General features: G+C 44.7%; 1 pseudogene; it reads left to right on the top strand.

The window, feature by feature from the left end:
• Positions 1-3,381: 3,381 nt before the first annotated feature.
• LOC106592523 (GTPase IMAP family member 7-like) lies at positions 3,382-16,674 on the top strand (annotated as a pseudogene).
• The last annotated feature ends 1,998 nt before the right edge of the window (positions 16,675-18,672 follow it).

Genomic DNA, 18,672 nt, shown 5'->3' with positions numbered 1-18,672 from the left:
CCCTATTCTCAACTCTGACTGATGAAGGTGATGTGGATATGGATCACATTACCTGGGTGATGTGGATATGGATCATATGACCAGGGTGATGTGGATATGGATCACATGACCAGGGTGATGTGGATATGGATCATTTGCATAAAGAGATGGGATCACATCTGCTGAAATTCAAGGATTAATTTCCTTCACAATCTGATCCACACCAGGGAAAGCAGTGAATGCGTAATCCGTTCACCAGCACTAAATGGAGTCGAGCATTGTTCACACTACCCATAAGCACTCCGTTACCTTGCACCGGATGTCATGCATTTCAATGGGGACATCCACAAAGGAGAGGAATGGAAAGCCCCTTTGTGGTTGAAGGCTCTGTCGCGAGTCGGACTTTGCATACTTTGACCCTGCAAGATAGCTTGACTTACTATAAAGTTAGAGAAACAAGTTAAATCAAAAGTAACATTTTAGTCATTTAGCAGACGCTCTTATCCAGAGCGACTTACAGTAGTGAATGCATACATTTTCATGCATTTTTTCTGTGCTGGCCCCCCATGGGAAACGAACCCACAACTCTGGCGTTGCAAACACCATGCTCTACCAACTGAGCTACAGGGAGTAACTATACAAAACATGTTTTATTATCACCTGAAACAATATATTTATCCTTTCTTGAATGAAAAAGTCATATTTTACAATCTCCCAAAATAAATGCGATCTCTATCTTGCGTTACAATCACTATGCTTGTGGGTTCAGTAGCGGGGCAAGACTTATGGCGTAATGAAATACATCACAATGTTTACGGGGCATCACAGCTTGTCACCGGTTCTAGAGGATTAACTATTGGAACTGTCCTGTGACCAATGCACACTAGTTTTAATGAGATGTGGCTTTCCACATTCTGGCTGTTCAGCAGTGGAGAATACCCACAACTCAGCAAGTTGGCAGTGAAGATGTTAATCCCCTTTCATTCTACTGATGGGAGACCAGCTTCTCCTCTCTTGCTGCAACAACATCTAAATATCGCAGCAGACCGTCAGTTGAAAACACCTTGAGAATGTCCCTCTCCTCCTTCCCTCCGATGTTTGACATGCTGCTGTTCAAGAGACAGGCACACCCATCTCACTGATTAGTTGAGTCAAACATCTTTTACTATTCTTTATAATGTATATATCGAAAGAATGAAAGATTGTTATTTGTTTATAAATATTCAGTTGTTGTTACATAGTTTTTATTGACATCACAGGTAAGGTGATTGTGTATAATGATAACTTTATTTTAATAATGACCGACCGACCGACCATGATGAAAGCACAGAGAAAGACACGAGAACAACACAGACAAAAAGACAGGCAGGCAGGCAGGCAGGCAGGCAGACAGACAGACAGATAGATAGACACAGACAAACCATGGAGGCAGCCAAGTAAATACATAACTCATTAATTTAGTGTAAAGTAAAAAATACAATTAATAAAATGTGTGTGTTTTTATGAAGAAAAATCCATTTTCAATCATTTATTACCAAAGCAGTCCCCAGAGGAAGAAGGCCATGCCTTGCTGGTCCCTGGCTCAAACTGGTTGAAGAAAGGCTGTAGTAGTGGAACCTTTAGTAGGACAATCATGGTGAATGATGACAAATTATCTTGCTAATTGCCTTTTTTTTGTTTAATTAAAGCGCGGGTCCCGTTGGCGGGATCGATTTGACAACAGCCAGTGAAATAGCAGAGCGCCAAATTCAAAACAACAAAAATCTCATAATTAAAATTTCTCACACATACAAGTATAATACATCATTTTAAAGACAAGATTCTCGTTAATCTAACCACAGTGTCCGATTTCAAAAAGGCTTTACGGCGAAAGCAAAACATTAGATTATGTTAGGAGAGCACCTAAACAATAAAAGCCAAACAGCCCTTTTCCAAGCAAGGAGAGGCGTCACAAAAACCAGAAATACAGCTAAAATGAATCACTAACCTTTGATGATCTTCATCAGATGACACTCCCAGGACTCAATGTTACACAATACATGCATGTTTTGTTTGATAAAGTTCATATTTATATCCAAAAACCCCATTTTACATTGGCGCGTGATGTTCAGAAAATGTTTTGCCACCAAAACATCCAGTGATTTTGCAGAGAGCCACATCAATTTACTGAAATATTCATCATAAACGTTGATAAAATATTCAACAGTTAATGAAAGAATTATAGATAAACTTCTCCTTAATGCAACCGCTGTGTCAGATTTCAAAAAAGCTTCACGGCGAAAGCACACGTTTGCAATAATCTGAGTACGGTGCTCAGCCATTAACCACAAGCCAAGCAGAAACCCGCCATCTTGGACTCAACAAAACTCAGAAATAGTATTATAAATATTCACTTACCTTTGATGATCTTCATCAGAATGTACTCCCAGGAATCCCAGTTCAACAATAAATGTTCATTTTGTTCGATAAAGTTCATCTTTATGTCCAAATACCTCCATTGTGTTCGCGTGTTAGGTTCACTATTCCAGACGAAAAGTCCAAAAAGTTATACTACAGTTTGTAGAATCATGTCAAACGATGTATAGAATCAATCTTTAGGTTGTTTTTAACATAAAACTTCAATAAAATTCCAACCGACGATTGCTTTCTCTTTAGAAATGAAGATGGAGTAGGCTCACTCCCAAGGTCGAGCGCGTGACTGAACTCATGCCTTGTCCTGGGACACCTGGTTGGAACAGCTCTTGTTGGCTATCTATTCACAGTAAAAGCCTGAAACAACATTCTAAAGACTGTTGACATCTAGTGGAAGCCAACATGACTCCGTTAACACTACAAATTGGATAGAAATTCACTTGAAAAAGCCTCAGATTTCCCACTTCCTGGTTGGAGTTTTCTCAAGTTTTGGCCTGCCATATGAGTTCTGTTATACTCACAGACACCATTCAAACAGTTTTAGAAACTTTTGAGTGTTTTCTATCCAAATCTACTAATTATATGCATATTCTCGTTTCTGGGCAAGAGTAGTAACCAGTTTAAATCGGGTACGTTTTTTTATCCGGCTGTGCAAATACTGCCCCCTAGCCCCAACAGGTTAAGAATGTCATTTGATATGCATATGAGTACATTATGTTCACCCGAGGTAAGCTACTTTGTTAGGGAATGTACTGTGTTTATCCACAGTTATACCACATATCATCACTCTTTTTATAGTTTATAGTTTAGTAGTTTTTATTGTTTGAATGTCAAGTAGCTGAGAAAAAAATATAATTTAGTTCATCCTCATCTATAAACGTTGGAACTTTTCCGAACACTCTTCATGAGTCACCGAATAAATGTGGACTTTTTATTTTGTAATGAGGTCATCGTCTGTTTCCATGTTTTTTGTTGACTGCAGTTGTAGTAATGGCACGAGGAAGAGGAAGGACTCTGAAGATTCTGCTCCTGTTGACACTCTGCCTGCAAGACTTCACTGGTCAATGCCAAGGTACACATACACACAATACACACACACGCACACACACACACACACACACACACACACACACACACACACACACACACACACACACACACACACACACACTTGTTTGTTTCTTTGGATCCCATTGTCTTTTCCAGAGGCAACAGATATTCTTCCTGGGGTCAACAAAAAACACAAAACATGACAAGTAATGAAACACTGATAGACAATGACAGTCACACAAATAAATAAATACATGTATATTATTATAATAATAATACAATAAAATACAAAAAAAAATGTTTGTTTGTGTGTGTGTCCCTTCACATAATCCCGCACAACACGGAAGCGGACCAGCTAAGATAAATAGCCCCGCTAATTAACCAAACTAAACACAGGTGCACAAAACCAAAAAGGGAAAACCAAAAAGGGAATCAGTGGTAGCTAATAGGCCGGTGACGACGACTGCCGAGCGCCACCCGAGCAGGAGGGGGCGCCACCGTCGGTGGGAATCGTGACAGTACCCCCCTCCTGACGCGCGGCTCCCGCAGCGCGCCGACACCGGCCTCGAGGACGACCCGGAGGGCGAGGCGCAGGGCGATCCGGACGGAGGCGATGGAAATCCTTCAACATGGATGGGTCCAAGACGTCCTCCGCCGGCACCCAGCACCTCTCCTCCGGGCCGTACCCCTCCCAGTCCACGAGGTACTGCAGGCCCCTCGCCCGGCGTCTCGAGTCCAGAATGGCCCGTACGCTGTACGCCGGGGACCCCCCGATGTCCAGAGGGGGTGGAGGGACCTCCAGCACCTCACCTTCCTGCAGGGGACCAGCTACCACCGGCCTGAGGAGAGACACATGAAACGAGGGGTTAATACGGTAATAGGAAGGGAGTTGTATTCGATAACACACCTCGTTTATCCTCCTCAGGACTATAAAGGGCCCCACACACTGCGGCCCCAGCTTCCGGCAGGGCACGCGGAGGGGCAGGTTCCGGGTCGAGAGCCAGACCCTGTCTCCCGGTGCGAACACGGGCGCCTCACTGCGGTGGCGGTCAGCACTCCTCTTCTGCCGCGCACTGGCCTCCTTTAGTGAGTCCTGGACGGCTCTCCAGGTCTCCTTGGAGTGCTGTACCCAGTCCTCCACCGCAGGAGCCTCGGTCTGACTCCGGTGCCATGGTGCCAGGACCGGCTGGTAACCCAAAACACACTGAAAGGGTGACATGTTAGTAGAGGAGTGGCGAAGTGAGTTCTGGGCTAACTCAGCCCAGGGAATGTACCTCGCCCACTCCCCCTGGCCGGTCCTGGCAATACGACCTCAGAAACCTGCCTACCTCCTGGTTCACCCTCTCCGCCTGCCCATTGCTCTCGGGGTGAAAACCGGAGGTCAAACTGACCGAGACCCCCAGCCGCTCCATAAACGCCCTCCAGACCCTGGATGTGAACTGGGAACCTCGATCAGAGACAATGTCCTCCGGCACCCGTAGTGCCGGAAGACGTGGGTAAATAGGGCCTCCGCAGTCTGCAGGGCCGTAGGGAGACCGGGCAATGGGAGGAGACGGCAGGACTTAGAGAACCGATCCACAACCACCAGAATCGCAGTGTTCCCCTGAGAGGGGGGAAGATCTGTCAAGAAATCTATAGACAGGTGCGACCATGGCCGTTGTGGAACGGGGTGGGGCTGTAACTTCCCTCTCGGTAGATGCCTAGGAGCCTTACTCTGAGCGCACACCGAACAGGAAGAGACATAGGACCTCACGTCCTTAGCCAAGGTGGGCCACCAGTACTTCCCCCTGAGACTCCGCACTGTCCTCGCCACACCAGGATGACCCGCCGTAGGTAGCGTGTGCGCCCATCAAATCAAACGATCACGAACACCGAGCGGCACGTACATGTGACCCACGGGAACCTGCGCAGGCGTAGGTTCCAACACTAATGCCCGCTCGATGTCCGCGTCCACCTCCCATACCACCGGTGCCACCAGCCTAGACGCTGGAATGATGGGAGTTGGATCGATGGGCCGGTCCTCCGTGTCATAGAGACGGGACAGCGCGTCGGCTCTAGTGTTAAGGGAACCCGGTCTATAGGAGATAGTGAACCTAAACCGGGCGAAGAACATGGCCCACCTTGCCTGACGCGGATTCAGTCTCCTCGCTGCCCGGATGTACTCCAGGTTTCGGTGGTCGGTCCAGATGAGAAAGGGGTGTTTAGCCCCCTCAAGCCAGTGCCGCCACACCCTCAAAGCTTTTACCACCGCTAGCAACTCCCTGTCCCCCACATCATAGTTACGCTCCGCCGAACTGAGCTTCTTCGAAAAGAAAGCGCAGGGGCGGAGTTTCGATGGCGTACCCGAGCGCTGTGATAGCACGGCACCCACCCCAGCCTCGGATGCGTCCACCTCCACTATGAATGCTAGAGACAGGTCCGGGTGCGCCAACACGGGTGCGTCGGTGAACAGGGTCTTCAACTTCTTGAAGGCTCCCTCCGCCTCCGTCGACCATCGCAAAGGCACCGGCCCCCCCCTTCAGCAGTGAGGTAATGGGAGCCGCTACCTGGCCAAAACCCCGGATAAACCTCCGGTAGTAATTGGCAAAGCCTAAGAACCGCTGCACCTCCTTCACCATGGTTGGAGTCGGCCAATTACGCACGGCCTTAATGCGGTCACACTCCATCACCACCCCTGTGGTGGAGATGCGATAACCCAGAAAGGAAACGGCTCGTTTGGAAAACACACATTTCTCAGCCTTAACGTATAGGTCATGCTCCAGCAGTCTACCAAGCACCTTGCGCACCAGGGACACATGCGCGGAGCGGGTGGTGGAATATATCAGAATGTCATCGATATAGACAATCACGCCCTTCCCGTGCAGGTCCCTGAGAATCTCGTCAACAAAGGATTGAAAGACGGCTGGAGCATTTTTCAACCCATACGGCATGACGAGGTACTCATAATGGCCCGATGTGGTACTAAAGGCGGTTTTCCACTCGTCTCCCTTCTTGATACGCACCAGGTTATACGTGCTCCTGAGATCCAGTTTCGTGAAGAACTTTGCTCCGTGAAATGATTCCACCGCCGTAGCGATGAGAGGTAGTGGGTAACTAAACCCCACCGTGATAGCGTTTAGACCTCTGTAATCAATGCACGGACACAGACCTCCCTCCTTTTTCTTCACAAAATAGAAACTCGAGGAGGCGGGTGAGATGGAGGGCCGAATGTACCCCTGTCCCAGGGATTCAGTGACAATGTCTCCATAGCCGCTGTCTCCTCCTGTGACAAGGGGTACACGTGACTCTTGGGAAGCGCAGCGTTAACCTGGAGGTCTATCGCACAATCCCCTGTCGATGGGGTGGAAATTTAGTCGCCCTCTTTTTACAGAAGGCGATCGCCAAATCGGCGTACTCAGGGGAATGCGCACGGGGGACACCTGGTCTGGACTCTCCACCGACGTGGCACCTATGGAAACTCCTAGACACCTCCCTGAACACTCCTCTGACCACCCCTGGAGAACCCCCTGTTTCCACGAAATACGGGGATTGTGACCAGCCAGCCAGGGGACCCCCAGCACCACCGGAAACGCAGGCGAATCAATAAGGAAGAAACTAATGCGTTCCTTATGATTCCCCTGCGTTACCATGTCCAGTGGCACCGTAGACTCCCTGACTAGCCCTGACCCTAATGGTCGGCTATCTAGGGAGTGCACGGGGAAGGGGGAATCTAACGGCACCCGCGGAATGCCCAGCTTAATGGCAAGTCCACGATCCATAAAGTTCCCAGCTGCGCCTGAATCGACTAGCGCCCTATGCTGGGAAGAGGGGAAAAAATTTGAAAACAAAACAGGTAAGAACACGTGACCAACAGGGGGTTCTGGGTGAATCTGGTGCTGACTCACCTGGGGTGACCGAGAAGTGTTCTGCCTGCCCTCTCGACTCCCAGACTGGATCCTCCGGCACCGGTCGGCCGTGTGTCCTCTCCAACCACAGCTGGTGCAGGAGGAGCCAGCTCCTCCGGTGCCCCTTGGCACGGCCCCCCCCCACCTCCATAGGGGTAGGGGCGGGGGTGCACGGAGGTGGAATGGGCAGGACCCTCTCCGAACGCTCGCGGGCAGCCAGCAGATTGTCCAAACGAATGGACATGTCGATGAGCTCGTCCAGGGATAGAGCTGCATCTCGACAGGCCAGCTCCCTGCGGACGTCCGCCCGGAGACTGCATCTATAGTAGTCTATGAGGGCCCTGTCGTTCCACCCCGCCCCAGCAGCCAAGGTCCTGAACTCCAACGCGAAGTCCTGAGCGCTCCTCGTCTCCTGCCTGAGGTGGAACAGCCGTTCACCCGCCGCTCTTCCTTCCGGAGGGTGGTCGAACACGGCCCGAAAGCGGCGGGTGAACTCTGGATAATGGTCCCTCGCCGAGTCTGGGCCATTCCAGACCGCATTAGCCCACTCCAGAGCTCGGCCCGTCAGGCAGGAAACGAGGGCACTCACGCTCTCCTCTCCTGAGGGAGCAGGTCTGACGGTGGCCAGGTACAGCTCGAGCTGGAGCAGAAATCCCTGGCACCCAGCCGCCGCCCCATCATACTCCTTCGGGAGCGCCAAACGAAGCGCGCCTGAGCCAGACGTAGTGGGAGGAGGAGGTGGCTGTATCGGAGGAGCCGGAGGTGGAGAGAGGAGACCACTTCTCTCCCATCTGTCCATCCTCTCCATCATCTGGTCCATCGCGTTTCCTATGCGGTGGATGACCGTAGTGTGGTGGAGGACGCGTTCCTCCATCGAGGGGACAGGGGTGGCCGCTGCTCCTGCTGATTCCATGCCTTTTCGTGGTGCGGGATTCTGTAACGGATTGGCAGTCGTGGTGAAGGAATGAGGCACAGGAAGCAGCGAAGTACAGGGTAGTGGCGTATTTAATGTACACTCACTCATCAAACAAAATATTCCCAAACACAGGGGAGAAAGTACACACGGCGTAAAATAGCGCCGACACGAACATGAACCGTCACAATAGAAATAATCCCACACAACACGGAAGCGGACCAGCTAACATAAATAGCCCCGCTAATTAACCAAACTAAACACAGGTGCACAAAACCAAAAAGGGAAAACCAAAAAGGGAATCAGTGGTAGCTAATAGGCCGGTGACGACGACCGCCGAGCGCCACCCGAGCAGGAGGGGGTGCCACCGTCGGTGGGAATCGTGACAAGAAGTTGATTCATCTTTTTTATTTATTTGTTTAATTTTGGACTTGGGGACTGTGAAGAGACCCCTGGTGGCATGTCCTGTTGGGTATATATTGTTGTATAAGCTGAATGTTATTTCAGTATTTGACGAGAAGAGAAGCAATTAATGTCTCGTCAATCCTCAACCAGGAAAGACACAGACAGACACACACACACACACACACACATATATGCATGGACTTACACATAGTTTTCAGTAGCCTTTTATCAAGACACCCACTATCAGTGTTAGTAGTTGATGTTACTCTTCAATAACACAGACACCAAAGAAAATCAGGGGGGAGAAAAATAGGTTTATTCAAAGAGGACAGCAGGTAGCCTAGTGGTTAGAGCATTGGACTTGTACCTGAAAGGTTGCAAGATTGAATTCCTGAGCTGACAAGGTAAAATTCTGTCGTTCTGCCCCTGACCAAGGCAGTTAATCCACTAGTCCTAGGCTGTCATTGAAAATACCCACTGGTCCTAGGCTGTCATTGAAAATAAGAATTTGTTCTTAAAACTGACTTACCTAGTTAAAAAAAGAATAGATGTTATGCTGAGAGGTAGATGTTCATTCTCCCCTGTCCTCAGTGATTCTTTCCACAGAACAAAGGGACAGGATGTAGTTTTATAACCCAACCCTAGCCTGTGGTTGACCAATTAGAATTCCTTGCAATAAAACTGGGCCAATGGCCAAATAACAAGTATCCTATATCAGTCTCAATGTCTAGACAAATTCCTCCCATGTTGCTGACCCATTGATCAATAATTCCCTATTACATAAAAAACACTATTTCCATTGATTGTTAGTACTCTCTTGACTTTTAGTCCTCTTGACATTTAGTACTCTATTGACCTCTCATCCTCTGCGTTGTGTATTTATCTTAAAATATTCTTACACTCCCCCTAGACCATTTTAAAAATATATATACTTCAAATGTATTTTTGGAAAATAATAGATAACATGAAAAATAGACAGTATAGAAAACATTAGCAGTAAGCCTAAAATCATTCACATTAAACACGTTACATTTCTATAAAACACAAAGGGCATATTTTACTTTCTGTTACAATAAGAAATAGATTTCAAACAAAGTTATAGAAAATAAGTATTAACAGGTATAATGATGATGTCCTTTACGATTCCCACCACATCCTGAATATGAGGAAACTCATACAAGTTTGTCTACAAGACAATAATATTCAATCGTCCTACTGGCAAGGTCATCATTCACCAAGTCCTTTAAACAAAATAAACGTACGACGAAAAACAGTTCCATAAGGCACACAGGCTATACAGAAAATAACCACCCACAAAACACAAGTGAAACAAACCTCAACTAAATATGGTCTCCAATTAGAGGCAATGACAACCAGCTGCCACTAATTGGAGGTCCTACCAAAAACCCAACATAGAAATAGAAAACTAGATTTAAACATAGAAATAGAAAACATAGAACCTAAACCAAAAACACCAAAACACACTAAACAAACACCCCCTGCCACCCTGACCAAACTACAATGACAAATAACCCCTTTTACTGGCCAGGACGTGAAAGAAACAATGATGAAAGTAACGTCCTGGTTTCAAGAGAAATGTATATTTCACATAGATTTCCCTAAGTAATCATGTCCCGATTTTCATGAAAAAGTTGGACATTTCACCTAGATTTCCCTAATACGATGACTGCAGTGTACAACATAAAAGCTTAACAGGTTCTGATCATCTTACTATGCTTCTTCACCTGAGATTGGCCCCCGATTGCTAATAAATCAGTTATTTATTCTCCAGGCTCTGCTTTGTCATCAAATTGGACAACCTTGCAATCAGTGTATCCATGGTGATTTTTCCAGATTTTTCCTGGACTTTCACTGCTGACCTTATTATGAGCATCACTTGATAATGACCTTCCCATTCTGGCCCTATTGTGTCTGTTACATATTTTTTTTACCATCACCCACTGTCCTGGTACTACGTCACGTCCCCCCTCGGGACTTCTTCCCCACGTCTCTTTTACTTCTCTGTCTATGATTTCTCTAATCAGAATTTTAGCTGTGTTTTGTGCAGTTCCGTTCTTAGTAGGGTAGGCTTCAACTCATCGTGAGAAAGGATCAACAATGACCAGCACATCTTCCTGTCCTTTACATTTGGGCAGCGTGATGTAGTCAAGCTGTAGATGTCTGAAGGGTCCTGGTGGGGCAGGTGCTCGTCGTGTCTGTACTTTCACACGTCTCTTGGTGTTGTTTTCCATACAAAGTTGCAATTTGCCACAACAGCCTCAGCCTCTTTCCGCACACCAGGAGTCCACCATTTGCCCACAAAACGATAAACTATCCTGTCCACACCAATGTGTCCCAAAGAGTGGATCTGTGTCACCAAGTAGAGTAAGAGTGCATTTGGCGCTACACATCTCAGGTTGTATTTTCACACACCTTCTTGATTGAGTTTGCATCCTGCAGCCATCCATTCCCACACTTCATCTTTTGGGTACACTGCTTTGTATGTCTCTAATGTGTATCTCCTAATCAGTTTAGGTGACAGAGGTGTTCTCTTGGAAAACGCCTTGGCAGCTCTGTCAGCCAGATCATTACCTTTACTCTCGTCTGTAAAGATTTTTCCATGTACATTCATTTTCAAAATTACAACTTGTCCAGGTAACTGGAGAGCATTCAGTAGAGCCATCACCTCTGGTCCATTCTTCACAGGAGCCCCCAGTGATGTCATGAATCCTCTGTTTTTCCATATTTTTCCAAAATCATGGGTAACGCCGAGTCTGTGTAGATATTAGCTGTTTTTCCTTCAGCCTGTTTACATGCTTCTGTTAAAGCCACCAATTGTGCCACCAGTGCTGATGTTCCTGCAGGTAACGTGCCTGTCACTATCACATTGTCCATAGTAGTAACTGCCCAGCCTGCCTTCCTCACACACCCCCCACCCCTCCACAATGCTTGAACCATAAGATAAACTCAGGGTTTTCCAAAGGATGACTCTTAAACCCATCAGAGAGCTGATCCAAAACCAACTCACAACAGTCGTGTTCAAGTAATGTGGAATCTGGAGGAAGCATCAGCGTAGCTGGATTACATTGGGTGCCACGTTGTACTGTATGATGATGTTAGGAGTTTCCAACACAGTTGACCATTTGTTCCAACGAGCAGCTGTGACCTGTGCAGCTCGAATCATTGTCAAAAGAGTATGAACAACATGTCGGCAGAATCTTTACTCACTACTTTAGTAGTGTCCATAGCTTCCTTGCTAATGGGATATTGTTTTGTGCAAGGTGGGGCAACACCTGTCAAACACACTGGTTCCATATCCAAAATTCCACTCTAATTTTTCTTTGTAGTCCAAATAGGATGGTTCTGAACTGTACTTTCCTGCAGTTGTCTAATTTGCCACGTCACCTTCCCTTCAGAGATGTTCAATGTAGAGTCAAGTTGCATAATAACATCAAGGCCTAAAATAGGTTGTTCAAATGAGCCCATCCACACCCCTGCATCCATCTTCATTGGACCAAAATAAATTGATAATGGTTAGTTCTGTTAGATATCTGCCATCTCTGCTCTATACCTTTCATCTTCCATGTTGGGTAACCTACTGTGTCTAACCATCCCTGCTCTATACCTTTCATCTTCCATGTTGGGTAACCTACTGTGTCTAACTACCTCTGCTCTATACCTTTCATCTTCCATGTTGGGTAACCTACTGTGTCTAACTACCTCTGCTCTAAACCTTTCTTCAAATTCAACAAACGGTTCTTTCAGTTTTTGAACACATTTGGTGGTTGCATTGGTCAGACCCTTAAGGAAAACACGTCTGGCTCTCCATCCATCTTGCTCTTCACCACCCACAGCTCTATAAACTTTTTCTTCAAGTACGCCATGTTCACGGTTGTTCAAAACAAAGGCTAATAACTGTAACCCATCATATGGATGTAGATTGTAGAGTTTCTTATAACGCATCAAATGGTCCCATGTCTTCATACCCACGTCTTGTGGATGTTTCAACGTTTTTGACCATTCATCCAACTTTTTTGTTGGTTTACTTGTGATTACTGTCACTGGAGGTTTGTCTTTACTACCTTTTACAGCCTGTGTTCTGGTTGGCGTAAGACATTGTTCGTCACCGCTGTCAGTATCTGTTGACTCAAAGCCAGGTAGTGCTGACCAGATGCTTTCAACCTGATCTGCCTTGTGCAACTCAGTGTGAGGGTAGATGGAGTGAACAAAGGGTCCACATGTTGGGGCCAAGTCTGTTTTAACAAGCCTTGTCTGTAATAGTTGAATTTCTCCTGTCAAGGTTTTTATCTGTTCACCAAGAGCTCTCAAACTCTCTTTATTTCTCTGCAATGTCCTATCACCATCTTGGTTTTGTCAACGAGTTAGACATTCTCTGTATTTTTCCATAAGCTTTTTGTATGTCAGACAGATTCCATATTCCATCTTTGTCAACAATGACAGAATATGTCTTTATGAGGGTGGCAGGTAGCCTGGTGGTTAGAGTGTTGGACTAAAAACCGAAAGGTTGCAAGATTCAAATTGTCTCTGTAAGGCCTGGTTACCTATAAAACTTGTGTTCACTTCAAAAGCTTGTTGAAGGCTTACATTACCCACGTGTGTAAAAATTGCACAAAAAGGACTCAAACCTTTTAATAGAGGACTTAAACCCCTATAATAGAGATTTAACAAACCTGTAACAGAGCAAATAAAGGACTAAACTTTATACATCACAGATACGTATCACTCATTGCATGCACACATTTTTTCTTGATTTGGTTATTTTAAATGATATCCCACTGCTGGCTTGCTTCTGAAGGTAAGCAGGGTTGGTCCCGGTCAGTCCCTGGATGGGTGGCAGGTAGTAGGAGGGTGGAGGGCCAGTAGGAGGCACTCTTTCCTCAGGTCTAGAAAAATGTGTAGGGTGCCGTCTTTCGGATGGGATGTTAAACGGGTGTCCTGACTCTCTGAGGTCACTAAAGATCGCATGGCACTTATCATAAGAGTAGGGATGTTAACCCCGGTGTCCTGGCTAAATTCCCAAGCTGTCCCTCATACCATCATGGTCACCTAATCATCCCCAGCTTACAATTGGCTCATTCATCCCCTGTAACTATTCCCCAGGTCGTTGCTGTAAATGACAACGTGTTCCCAGTCAACTTACCTGGTTAATAACCTCTTACATCTAGATGTTCCACTAGCGGAACACCTCACCAATATCCAATGGTAGAGAGTGGCGCAAATTACAAATACCTCAAAAATGCAAAGATTTCCATTTTTCAAACATATGACTATTTTACACCATTTTAAAGACAATACTCTCCTTTATCTAACCACATTGTCCGATTTCAAAAAGGCTTTACAACGAAAGAAAAACATTAGATTATGTCAGGAGAGTACCCAGCCAGAAATAATCAGACACCCATTTTTCAAGCTAGCATATAATGTCACAAAAACCAAAACCACAGCTAAATGCAGCACTAACCTTTGATGATCCTCATCAGATGACACTCCTAGGACATTATGTTATACAATACATGCATGTTTTGTTCAATCAAGTTCATATTTATATCAAAAACCAGCTTTTTACATTAGCATGTGACGTTCAGAACTAGCATACACACCGAAAACTTCCGGTGAATTTACAAAATTACAATAAATGTTCACAAAAAACATTAAAACAATTATTTTAAGAATTATAGATACAGAACTCCTTTATGCAATCGCGGTGTCCGATTTTAAAATAGCTTTTCAGTGAAAGCACATTTTGCAATATTCTGAGTAGATAGCCATCATGGCTAGCTATTTTGACACCCACCAAGTTTGGCACTCACCAAACTCAGATTTACTATAAGAAAAATTGGATTACCTTTGCTGTTCTTCGTCAGAATGCACTCACAGGACTTCTACTTCAACACCCAATGTTGTTTTGGTTGTAAATAATCCATAGTTATATCCAAATAGCTGCGTTTTGTTCTTGCGTTCAAGACACTATACGAAGGGTGATGCGCCGGCGCATATCGTGACAAAAAAATTCAAAATATTCCATTACCGTACTTCGAAGCATGTCAAACGCTGTTTAAAGTAAATTTTTATGCGATTTTTCTCGGAAAATAGCGATAATATTCCAACCGGGAGACGTTTTATCCATTCAAACACTGAAAATAGAAAAGGGAGTCGTCACATGCACGCGTGCGCCAGTGTCATTGTTCTCAGAATGACCACTTTCCAAAACCCCTACTGTTTTTCGCCCAGGGACTGCAGAGTTATCATTCCACGTTCTGGCGCCTTCTGAGAGCCTATGGGAGCCTTAGAAAATGTCACGTTACAGCAGAGATCCTGTATTTTTGATAAAGAGGCTACAGAAGGCCAAGAAATGGTCAGACAGGGCACTTCCCATATAGAATCTTCTCAGGTTTTGGCCTGCCATATGAGTTCTGTTATACTCACAGACACCATTCAAACAGTTTTAGAAACTTTAGGGTGTTTTCTGTCCAAATCAAATAATTATATGCATATTCTAGTTTCTGGGCAGGAGCAATAACCAGATTAAATCGGGTACGTTTTTTATCCGGCCGTGAAAATACTGCCCCCTATTGAATCCCATGGGTTGCGCTCAATTGGTCTCTCTTTTTCCTGGATCAACACACAGTTGAGTCTTTCCTTGTTGTTGGTTACGACCAATTCATCCAGGTCACGGCACCAATTGATGTTACTCTTCAATAACACAGACCCCAAAGCAAATGAGGGGAGAAAAATAGGTTTATTCAAAGAGTGACAAATCATAGATGTTATGCTGAGATGTAGATGTTCATTCTCCCCTCTCCTCAGTGATTCTCTCCTCAGTGATTCTTTCCACAGAACAACGGGACAGGATGTAGTTGTATAACCCTGGCCTGTGGTTGACCAATTATAATTCCTTGCTACAAAACTGGGCCAATGGCCTATTTCAGGCTCAATGTCTAGACAAATTCCTTCCATGTCTCTGACCCATTGATCAATAATTCGCTATTACAGAAAAAACTATATTTCCATTGATTGTTAGTACTCTATTGACTTTTAGTCCTCTTGACCTTTAGTCCTCTGCGTTGTGCATTTATCTTAAGATATTATTACAAAATCAATAATTTCTTGTCTGTTTCCACAGTTTCAGGGCAGCCCTCTAACCTGAGGATAGTTCTGGTGGGGAAGACTGGAGCAGGGAAGAGTGCAACATGAAACACCATCCTGGGGAGAGAGGTGTTTAAAGTGGAGGCTTCTCCAGTGTCTGTGACTGCTCAGAGTGAGAAACAGAGTGGAGTGGTGGATGGGAGGAAGATTGATGTCATCGACACCCCGGGGCTCTATGACACAACAATGTCTAAAGAAGAGATGAAAAGTGAAATAGAAAAGGCCATCTATATGTCAGTCCCAGGACCCCACGCCTTCCTGCTGGTGATCAGACTAGGGAGGTTCACAGAGGAGGAGAGGGACACTGTGAAGTGGATCCAGGAGAGCTTTGGAGAAGAAGCCTCAATGTACACCATAGTGCTGTTCACACATGGAGATCTATTGAAGGGAAAAACAGTGGAGGAGTTTCTGGCTAAGAGCAAAGATCTACAGAAACTCATCAATATCTGTGGGGGCAGATATCACTCCCTAAACAATGACAAGAGAAAAGACACTCAGGTCCCAGAGCTACTGAAGAAGATAGAGGAGATGGTGTCGAGGAATGGAGGAAAACAGTACACCAATGAGATGTACCAGGAGGCCCAGAGGAAGATCAACGAGGAAAAGGAGAGGAAGAGACAGGAAGAGGAGAAGAGAGAGAGAGAGAGGAGACAGGAAGATGAAGAAATAAGAAAAAGAGAAGAAAAATTGAATGGCTGCAAGTGGTCAGCACTTGCCAGTTCGGCTGCATTGGGGTTGGCAGCCATGTACAGCTCTCCATTGTCATTAGCAGCAGGGGTTACATTAGCCGCTGTTAAAGGTTATGAATGCATGGGCACCTATTTCAAATCAGGTAGTTCCAACTCAGAAAATCAGAAGGATTAAGATTTACATATCCACCATCTCAGATTATTATTCAATTAAGATCAATTATTGTGTTACATAATATAAATATAATTTGATCTCTGAGAAATTAAGCACATTTATTGTGACCAAATTTGACATTTTAATTGATAGGATTCATAAACTATTCAATAAATATAGTACCCAACATCTGATCTGGATCCAATTTTTCCCCAACAATGATTAAAGAACAAAGAATGCCTCAGATCAGATGTTGGGTATTATTTCACACTAATGCCTTGTTATCTGGAGGGCGGCCATTTGCATCTCCCCAATGGTCCAAATGTGGAATCCGTAACCATGCTGATATCATGGAGAGTAATGGTTTGAGAACATTCCAAGATTTGGAAGATACACACACATTACCAGATACCTACACATTACCAGATACCTACACATTACCAGATACCTACACATTACCAGATACATACACATTACCAGATACATACACATTACCAGATACATACACATTACCAGATACATACACATTACCAGATACATACACATTACCAGATACATACACATTACATACACATTACCAGATACATACACATTACAAGATACATACACATTACCAGATACATACACATTACCAGATACATACACATTACCAGATACATACACATTACAAGATACATACACATTACCAGGCAACTCTTTTGTTTATATTTACAACTCAGGTTAGCTTTATTAGCCTACGGAGTCCCTTGGGAAACCCAGCTACCAAACCATCCAATGATGGGATTTATTAATAAATGATCTGGGCTCCTGAAAGGACTGATCTCTATAATATACATGCTATACATGCTAACTTCTGGAAAGTGGTAAAACATTTTAAACAACCCCTCCCCCTTGTTGTCCCAGCAGGTTTTGACAGCCTCTGGTCCCATACCAGACATAATTTTAATTTGTGGTACTTTTAATAACCTGTTAATGTTGCGTCAATTCAAGTCTGGTATCAGAACAAAATAGTCAGCACATAGTAACTTCTGATTTAGCTTTAGTTTAATTAATGCAAACACGTGTGTGGTAAATGGGTGGTTCGTATATACGGTCTCTCTGTGACACCTTGCAGGGCAAAACAGAGAAGAGAACGACATCCTATTGTTCTCGCTTTTATACTCTGACAGAGATAGTTCCTGCTCAATGCTGGCCTGTCAGAGAGAGGAGGAGCGTGGTTTAAACTTGCTCCTCCTATCGTCGGCGTGCAGGCTGGTCTCAGCCTAGTGACGCACTTCCTGTCGCCGGTTGTAGTTCTTCTTGTCTTCAACAGTTGATTTATCCGTAGTTCATATACTTAATATTGTAGCATAGCTTCCCCAGTATATTATAAAGGTTATGCATACAAATAGCCAGTTCAACCCTAACAAACCATTTAGCTTAAACTGGCCAATTATTTGAAAGGATAATCTCTGAAAATGCATATCATTCTACTAGAGTCCCCTAGTCACATGACCTTGTAAATAACGATGCACTAACAGACTCACAGACTTTATCTTCATTTCCCCATTTGATGTCTATGATGTACTAAGTGCTATGCTAAAGAGTAAGAAAGTAAAAAAAATCTTAGCTGATTCACATAATCCCTTCTTACTCTCTGCACCAGTTATCACAGAACCATTGACCTATATATTATAACTTTACAGTTGTTTCTGGTAATATCCTTAAACATCTAGACGTTCCGCTAGCGGAACACCTGCTCCAATATCCAATGATAGGCGTGGCGCGAATTACAAATTCCTCAAAAATACAAAAACTTCAATTTTTCAAACATATGACTATTTCACAGCATTTTAAAGACAAGACTCTCCTATATCTAACCACACTGTCCGATTTCAAAAAGGCTTTACAGCGAAAGCAAAACATTAGATTATGTCAGCAGAGTACCAAGCCAGAAATAATCAGACACCCATTTTTCAAGCTAGCATATAATGTCACAAAAACCCAGAAGACAGCTAAATGCAGCACTAACCTTTGATG

Source organism: Salmo salar, chromosome ssa02 (assembly GCF_905237065.1).
Source record: "Salmo salar chromosome ssa02, Ssal_v3.1, whole genome shotgun sequence".
Lineage (NCBI taxonomy): Eukaryota > Metazoa > Chordata > Actinopteri > Salmoniformes > Salmonidae > Salmo > Salmo salar.
Note: the sequence above shows the minus strand (reverse complement) of the source record. Positions and strands in the feature narration are given on the sequence as shown.